The following is a 9,222-nucleotide window of genomic DNA, read 5'->3' on the forward strand; positions in this document are numbered from 1 at the left end:
GTTGCTGGCTGTAAGCCAATGCCATGTCATCTACATCCCATCTTATAGTCAACATGTACAATAGTAGATCAAAAGAGTGTACTACTTTTTATGTGGCCCACCTTTCATTCTCACAAAGTGCCTAGGAGCACATGATAGAGCTGACTCTTCACGAAGAGCCCGCTTACCTTCTCTCTCCTCTTCTCTTTCCTTCAACTAAGCAAAAATATACTAGTTTAATCCTTATAGCCCGCTGACTCAGCTCTATTGTACTTGCTCTTAACCTGCGAAATCATACCACCATAGTAGACCACCTCGTAAAATGTTTTTGATCGAGTACAAACCACTAGCATGTAGCATCAATTTAAGAGTGTCAGGGGCAGATGTGAGGACAATAGGTTTAACCGAATCAACCAGTTCATGCCACAAGGCAATGCCATTTTGATCCACACACCTCTTGAAGGTTAATTTCAATTGGCGACGATCCCAAACTTGGGGTAAAGTGCTCTCTTGCTGAATACAAATGATAAACAGATCCCAATAGCTGACACTATTACGACCAGCAACCGCCCACGTACAAAATTGTTTAGTTGCATCAAGTGCCCATGTGACCGCTCTTCCAAAAGGAAGATCCAGAACCAGGTTTAGCCCACAAAATTTTATTCTTTCCAATTTCTCTTTTTGGTTTTCTCTCCTTTTGCCTGTTTTTGTTTCTTTTTTCCCAATTTTCGTTTTCTTTTTTTCCTTTTCCAATTGTTTTTTTATATGTTCGTGTTTTCCCAAAAAAATCGCAAATGTTTAAATACGTTCGTGTTACGAAAAATCATTCATGTTTTCAATTTTGTTTGTCAGTTTCAAAAACTGTTTATGTTTGAAAAAAAGGTACTTGTTTTTAAAAATTGTTCGTATTTTCCAAAAAATGTTTGCGTTTTTCAGAAAAAGTGCATGTTTTCGAAAAATGTTGAGAAATTGAAAACAATTGTGTTTCTTTAAAATGTTCAATCATTTAAAAATGATAATGTTTTTCAATATTGTTTCTAAATACAAAAAAGTGCAGGATTTTCAAAAAAAATCGGGTTTTTTGAAAAATTGTTGCGAATGTTTTGGTTCTAAATTTCACAATTTTTCGAAAATGTTCAGAATTTCAAAAAATGTCCGCATTTTCCAGAAATGGTGACAAATTTTTAATATTTCACCTTTAATTTTTTTGCAGGAGGTTGAAAAATGTTCCAGAATCAAAAATTGTTCGCAATTTTCAAAACATGCTGAAAATGTTTCCGTTCAAAATTATCACAACATTTCAAAAATGGTTCCTGTTTTGAAAACTTGTTCAGAATATTTTAAAAAGGACCATATTTCCATTTTTCAGGATTTTCAAATAATGTTCCTGTTTCAAAAAAAGTTTGCAGATTAAAAAACTGAAATGTTTTAATTTTTTCACCTTTTCTAATTTTGTTCTGGAATTACAGAATATCCCTGTTTCAAAAAATTGTTCATGATTTTCGAAATTGTGGCAATTTTATAAAAAGATTTTCATGGTTTTCAAAATTAATTGCATTTCACGAAATATTCAGGTTTAAAAAATATGCATTTGAAATTCCAGAAAAAACATCGGATCTGTGCTCGATAATTGTTTCGTATCGAACTAAAATAAGATCTAAGCTGACTGTGCATATGAAGAACCCCAGTGGTAAACGAAACTTTTGTTCATTGACTACATTGCCTGGTTTTGATAATGCGCAGGACCCGTGCAACGGCGGCTGCTTTCCTCCGTTCCTCTGCTTTGGCGCAGCCAAACTCCTGACTCTTCCTCGTCAATTTCATTGCCTTAATGGCAGCAGTCTTATCCCTTTCTTCGATAAATGGAGCCGTGTGACAGCGCAGGTAGTCGCATAGTTTCATTCCCTGGATGGCTAATGCTTCACACTGGTCAGATACCATAAGTTATGGTAGTGCTCGCTCGTCAAATTCTATCGGTTCAACAGCGTCCTTAGTAGGAGCGGAAGGGATGTAGCGAGGAGCCGAAACCTACCGTTACCGAACCGTGGAAAAAACCGAAACCTAGGGTCTTTCGAAGTGCGCAGTCAATATTATGGTATATTCAAAGAAACAAGTCAAAGAGTAAAGGCTTCGCCCTTCAATACCACACTTCCAATCGAAATTCCTACGAGATTGTTCGAAGAAAAATACATGGTTTGATAGAAACATTAAGTGGGTATCAAATAAACTGGAATGAATGGTATCAATTTCTTCTTTTCTATAGAGGACCTTTCGAAGGCGACAAACATGACCATCAGGAACTTCAATACCCGGAGGTGGCTTCATATAGAAAAAAACTCATGTAGATCATCATGAAGAAAAGCATTTTTGACATCCATTTGAGAGATTTGCCAAGATCGAGCTGCAGCCACAGCAATCAGAGTACGAACAGAAATTGAAACAACGCAACCGTACTATCTATTACGATAATTTGATTGCTGACAACACAACAACATCACACTTCTCTTTCTTATTCTTATTTATATAATGTCACTTTACCGGGCCGGAAAAGTGACACCGTCACGTCTCAGGGTCGTATGCCTGGAACAAGAAGGGTCGTCGTACAATTTTGGCGATTACAAAAAAGAAGGAGGCGAGCTCCCTATCCCTCTTTGTCTTTCCACTTCCCTCGTTCAAGAACAAACGCTTCGCCAAATTCTTTTGAGTCCCAGCCCGGTGTTTCCCCACTAACCAATTACGTTACGACCACTGAACAAACTTGGTTGACGAATATGGTTTGTGCGCCGCTAATCTAGCGGCTTGTCGAGCATTTGACAAACTCACACCATCCATTTCAAATGGGGTTTGCGCTGAATAGCGACCGTTAAAGCTTGCTAGCTCTATTGGTAATAGCGCAATGTCCCCAGGACGAGATCCTCGGTTCGATCCCGCCTGGGCGCTTCACTTTTTAGTCCGGCTCGTAGTGCGTGCGAGTACCACCCGCAGCAGAGAGTGGTAGCTAGGGGCTCCCGCTTAAGAGCATCTCGAGCCGTGCTCCTAACACGTTCCCCTTTCCCAGCCGATTTTTTCGTGCCGGCGTCCAAAAAATGGCCCAGTCGCGTCCACAGGAACCCGTTTTTCGTCGGTTTTGCCCGAAATTGGCGCCGGCAGACCCAGGCCGAACCCGGCGCGTTGGGGGGGCGCCGGGGGACGCGATTTTGGCATGAACAAGGATTGGCCTCGCCGAGTCAGCGAGACGCCGCTTCGTCGTCCTCATCGCCTTGGTTCCCGCGGGAATCAATGCCAAGGCTGCCGCGCTGCCGCGTCGATCAGCCTCCTCACGGGCGGCGCAATGAAGGCGCTACCGACGCGTGTCCCGCTCGCTCCCGCCACGCGTCGCCCGCCATGCAGCTTCTCGCCGCCCCGCTGCGGCTATAAAAGTCGACCTCCCCGCCTATGAACGCCACACAGTCTCACATCCCCCTTGCATCCGCCGCACAAAAAGCACCATTCTCCCCCCTTCCCGCCGATGAGCAAATGGCCGAGAGGTTTCCAGGCGACGGCGCAGAGGCGAACGGCTTCAGCCGCCGCCATCTCCAAGAGCCGGAGGCGCGCCTCCTCTACGAGGCCGAGTATCCGGCGCCCTCGGACATGCGTGTGCCGGGGGCATGGACGCTGAGCGCCGCCGGCGTCCCGGTGCCACCGGTGCCCGAAAGGGCGGCGCGACGGGGCGAGATCGCCTGCATCAGCTCGTCCCTGATGCAAGAGCAGCGGAACGAGTCGAGGTACGCCGCTGACAGCAAAACGCTGTGGACGATGTACTTCAAGCGTCGCCGCCAAGAGCAGATCGCCTCCGCCAACGGCATCATCCCCCGCGGCCGCCTCAACGCCGACGGGCGGCGCGAGTGGTGGGGCGTGACGGGCCGTACCCTCGAGGCCGTCCTCGAGCGCATCGAGACCGGCAACATGCCGCGCCTCGAGTACCCGCCGCGGCCGGCCTTCTCTCGCCGTCGTGGCAGCTCCTGGACGCCGAGGCGAATGGAGCCGGGGACGTCCTCCTCGTCGGGCTCCGGCTCGCTCTCCTCCGGCTCGCCGGTGCTCCGCCCCGTCAAGCCAGAGCCAGAGGAGACGTCGCTCCGGCGCCGCACCCGCAGCGGCGCCCTCGTCATCAACGAGGGTGCCCAGCCCTCCCCGCGCTCCCTCCGCCTGGTCCGGCTGAAGCCCGAGCTAGGCCTGCTCCCCGTGAAGCCGGAGCACGTCAACATGGTGGCCCCCAATGACGAGGCCGCCCTAAATTGGGCAAAGGAGGACTACGTCTGCGAGCAGGTGCGCCGCCAGTGCCAGGCATACGCGGAGCTCCAGGCCCGGCGCCGCGGGCATGAGGAGGGCGGCATCATCGTACTCGACAACGACGAGGAGGACGGGGACGGGCCGTCCAGCGCCCCACCACGCGTCAGCGACCTTGGCCAGGGGTGCAGCAGGGACGGCGGGCGCGCGACGACGACGACGGCGGCGGCGACTACACCCATTTCTACAGGCTTCTCGGCATGTAGATGGCGGGTGGTGGACGCGGCGCACTGGCTAAGCGTAGTTTGGCGTAGTAGTAGGGCGTAGTTTGCATGTTTTATCCTTTTTGTACAAATTTTAATGAAATTTCGCTGAGTTCGTGCTAGATCGCCGAGTTTGCACAGATTTGTGTGAAATGTCGCCGAGCCGCGCGACATTGGCAGCGACTTGGGGGCCAACGACTGAGAACGGAGTCGCCCCCACGTGCCAAGTTAGCGCTGGTTCGTCCCCATGCGGCTATTTTTCAGCGCCCTGGGGACCAAACGGCTGGAGATGCTCTAAGAAAGAAGTCAATTTTTCACCCTCAAATGTGGCCAGAGAGACAAATAACCCCCTGAACTTCAATTTGGTGTGATTTTGACCCCAAAATCCTTAAAACCGGGTAAATCTTTCCCCTAAATCTTTCAATCTGTTAAATGAAAAACGAAAGTGAAATGGACCGCAGCCCACCTGCGTGCTGGTGTTAAATTATACAGTAATAGTTTAGTTGGGCCCGGCCCCAGCTGAACCCAATACGTCGTCAACAAGGCCCATCCTTCTCCTCATTCTCGACTTGGATCGGATCCCTAGGGCAAATCCCTTGCTTCCATTCCGTCTCCTCGGGCACTCATGGCGGCGGCGCAGCCACCAGCAGCAGACTAATTGCCGAACCCGGCCGCCATCGCCCCATCCTCCCTGCCGCAGCGATCCTAACCCAACTGAAATGCTCGGGCCAGGGCGCTCCACCTCCACTGACGCCTCCGCCAAGCCGAAGCGTCCGCACCTTGCAGATGGCGACGGCGGCGGCGGAGAGGCGGACAACGACCGTCTGAGCGCCCTGCCGGACGACCTCCTCCACGAAATCCTGTCGCGCCTCAATGCCCTGGAGACGGTCGGTACGTGCGTGCTGTCCGCGAGGTGGCGGCACCTCTGGCGCGCCGCGCCGTGCCTGGACATAGACGAGCGGGAGTTCACCGCCAAGCAGCCTTTTTTCGTCAACTTTACCGGCAACCTTCTCCGCGGACATGAGGTCGCTCTCCTGGAGGACCTGAGGGTGTACCTGCGCTGCGGCGTCCTCGGGTGGTCCGCCCCTTGGGTCCGCCGCGCCATAGGTCTGGGCGAGGCATCGCCTTGCCGGCTCAAAAGGTTGCATCTTTCCCACGTGTCATCTCTGCAGCCGACGGAGCTCGCGAGCCACGTGAGCTCCCGCTGCCCTGCTCTCGAGGACTTGAAACTGCAAGAGTGCGGCTTCTTGGCCACCGGCTGCATCAGGATCGTCTCCTCCTCGCTCAAGAAATTGGTCCTCGACGGCAACTATGATGAGGACGGCGCCGATGAGTTTTTCGTCTTCATTATAGATGCTCCTGCTCTTGTCTCTCTTCTCTTGGGCACCTCCTATGATGTTGATACCATTGTTGCTCCTAACGAACCACATACCATGCCGTCTCTTGTTGATGCATCCATTCAGCTATCCATTGGAGACGGCCTCGCCACAACCGCGTACCAATCCGGTCTTCTTGCCGCTCTCTACAATGTCACAAGCCTGCACTTGTTACATTTTGGGGTCACTGTATGTTGCACCTCTTCTTGGCATCCATTTTATCCTGTGGTTTTTGAATGATATAAACTGATTTCTTGGGTTATAGTTGTTGTGCCGTCAGGATTATTTGGAGTTCCCTGTATTGAAGAACCTGAGGACCTTGTCTCTCGACGAGTGTCATATTTCCGACGACTTTATGGGTCTGGAGCTTTACCTGCACAAGTCGCGAAACCTGGAGAAGCTCACTCTGCGTCGCTGCAAGGTGCACCGCTGCTTCTCTCAACAAATATTAGCATAGCACAATTTAGTCAGTCTGTAATATTAATTCTTATATGCTGTCAATAGGTGTTGGATTCTAGATCTAAGAAGAAGATGGGGGGACACCTTCATGACCCTTCCGAGGACCTGGTGGATTTCAAGTGTGAGAACCTTAAGCTTAGTGAAATCATATACCAAGATGGTGATGCTTCTATCCACCTATTGGTCAAGTTTCTGGAGGGCATGTGGAGGAATCTGCCAAACAACAAGATCGAACTCACTAAAGTCGATTAGCTGAACCGCGTGAGAATACACTATCGTGGTGAGGATAATTCATTTTGGAAACACATAACCTAGATATGTCTCTTCTAATTTATTAATTAAGAATGCTGCCCTGGGACCATCTGAGCATGTGTGGCTCCACGAAATTCATACTCATATTTGTTTCTACCCAGGGTAGGGAGTGATCATACTCGTGTTATGTGGGACTCTTGTGTAGATCGAAAATTAAGGAAGAGTAACTTCAAGTCTGAGAAATAGTGGCTTACTAGGCCTTATGTTAAAGAGATAGTAGTTAAGGATTGGTCTACTAGACGCAACAACTCTAATGGATATCTGGCAAAACAAGGTGATATTGTTTATGAAGCTTGCTAAAGGGTGGAGTGCCAACTTGGAGGCTTCCCTTGGGAAACATAATAAGTTTTTAACGGGGGACTATGACAAGTTTGATACCCAAATTGTATCTAGTAATATATCTTCTGATGAGAGGAATGGGATGGATATTATTCTAGTAGAACTTAGTGAGGTTTGGAATAAGAAAGAGATTACAGCTAGGCAGAGATCCTTGGATAGGGACATCATGGAAGGCGATAGGAACACTGCCTACTTTAGTATTATAACTAATCATAGGAGAAAGAAAAGGATGATTAATGTGCTAGATGGTCCTAATAAACCAGGTAATGCGGAGATGAAGAAAGTTGTTGCAGACTACTACAAAGATGTATTTAGATATGAACCTATACCTAAGATTCCTCTTAGAGATGATTTTTATGGTCCTGAGGAGAAAATCACTGAAGAGGAGAAAGTTAGGTTAAAAGTCTAGGTTTTCTAAGGAGGAAACCAAACACGTTATCTTTGATACACACTCTGATTGTGCCCCTGGGTCTAATGGATGCCCTTTTTGTCTTCTAAAAATTTCTGGGACATCATGAAAGTAGATCTTGTAGCCATGTTTGAGGCCTAGTTTGAGCTTGATTTAGACATCTTTAATCTTAATTTCACTATGATTGCTCTAATTCCAAAAGAGAATTATGCTAGAGACATGTAGAAATTTAGACCTATTCGTCTCCAAATTGATGTTTTACAATTTTCACTACTGTTCTTAAAAATAGACTAGCCGCTCTAATTGGTAGAATAATTTTTTAGCATCAATTTGCTTTTGTTAGAGGCAGGTTTATTTGGAAAGTGTGGTTACTGCAAAGTAGTTCATGTCGTGCATTTCACTGGCCAAAAAGGTTTGATGTTTAAAATTGATTATGAGAATGCTTAATATAAGGTCAACCTACACTTTCCGTATGAAATACTCGCCCTTAGGGGTTTTGGCAATAGATGGATAAATTGGATTAGGAAAGTCACTCATCAACAATATGTGGGTGTTAAAGTCAATGGTGAGGAGAGTGTTTTTTTTTCATCAATGGTAGGGGGCTTAGGGAGGGAGATCCTTTGTCCCTGTTGCTTTTTAATTTAGTCATTGATGTTTTTGCTAGGATGTTGGTTAAAGGCTGACATGTTAGGTTAGTTAAAGGTTTATGCCCAATTTTTTTGTCATGGCGAGGTGGTTTGTCTGGAATATGCAGATGACACTTTGTTATTCTTGGATACTGATAAGAGAGTTGCTCTTAATCTCAAATGGGCATTGACCTGTTTTGGGGTAGTATCTGGTATGTGTGTTAATTATCATGAAAGTGAGTTAGTGCCCATTAATCTAAAGCCTAAGGAGGTTAAACCCTTTTTTAGATATTTTGAAATGCATCCAAAGAAGTTTTCATATTAAATACTTTGGATTGCCTTTACATTTTGATAAGTTGAAAGGAGAGGGATTGCAACCCCTCATAGATAGAATGCTTGCTGGGATGGCATCTTGGAGGGATAAATTGCTTTCATCTAGTAGAGTTACTCTAGTTTAATCTTGTTTGTCTAGTATCCCATTTACATGTTTTCTTTCTTAAATGTCCAAAGTGTGCTATTTTTTAGATAAATATTGGTTTGTTAAATGCATGTGGAGTGAAAGTGATGGGGAGCAGAAGATCCATCTAGCTAACATGCCTATATCTGTATGAAAAATGAAGATGGGGGAGTGGGCATCCCTAATATCCAAGACCTTGACATTTGCTTGATTGGCTCATGGATCAATAGATACACATTAGTTCATAGATACTAAATATAATACTGGAAGCCCAAATGTGCTTTGCTGCATCATCCCATCCCTCCCAGTTTTGGAAGTGAGTTATGTGGGCAAGGAAAGCTGTCAAATTTGGTTACAGATGGCACCTAGGGGATGGTAAATCTATCTTATTTTTGGAGATATATGGTTTTATAATTCTCCTCTGGCTACACGGTTTTGGGATTTCTACTACAAGAAAAATAAGATAATCATGACCTCTGGGATGAAGACTATTAAGTACTATTTCCGTAGAGCATTCTTGAATGAGCTTATCTGCCAATGGTTTGAGCTTGAAGGTATAGTTAGATTATTGTCTTCTCTGAACCAAGAGATAGTCTAACAGGACTGAATGAGTCTAAAGGGGTGTACTCCTCTAAATCATTATATGCTATTGTAAATTTTAAGGGAGTACAACCAATTTTTTTTGCCTATTGTTTGGCATCTCAACTTGCCACCCAAAGTTTAGGGGTTTCTCTAG

The sequence above is a fragment of the Triticum dicoccoides genome, chromosome 3B (genome assembly GCF_002162155.2).
Source record: "Triticum dicoccoides isolate Atlit2015 ecotype Zavitan chromosome 3B, WEW_v2.0, whole genome shotgun sequence".
NCBI classification, from domain to species: domain Eukaryota; kingdom Viridiplantae; phylum Streptophyta; class Magnoliopsida; order Poales; family Poaceae; genus Triticum; species Triticum dicoccoides.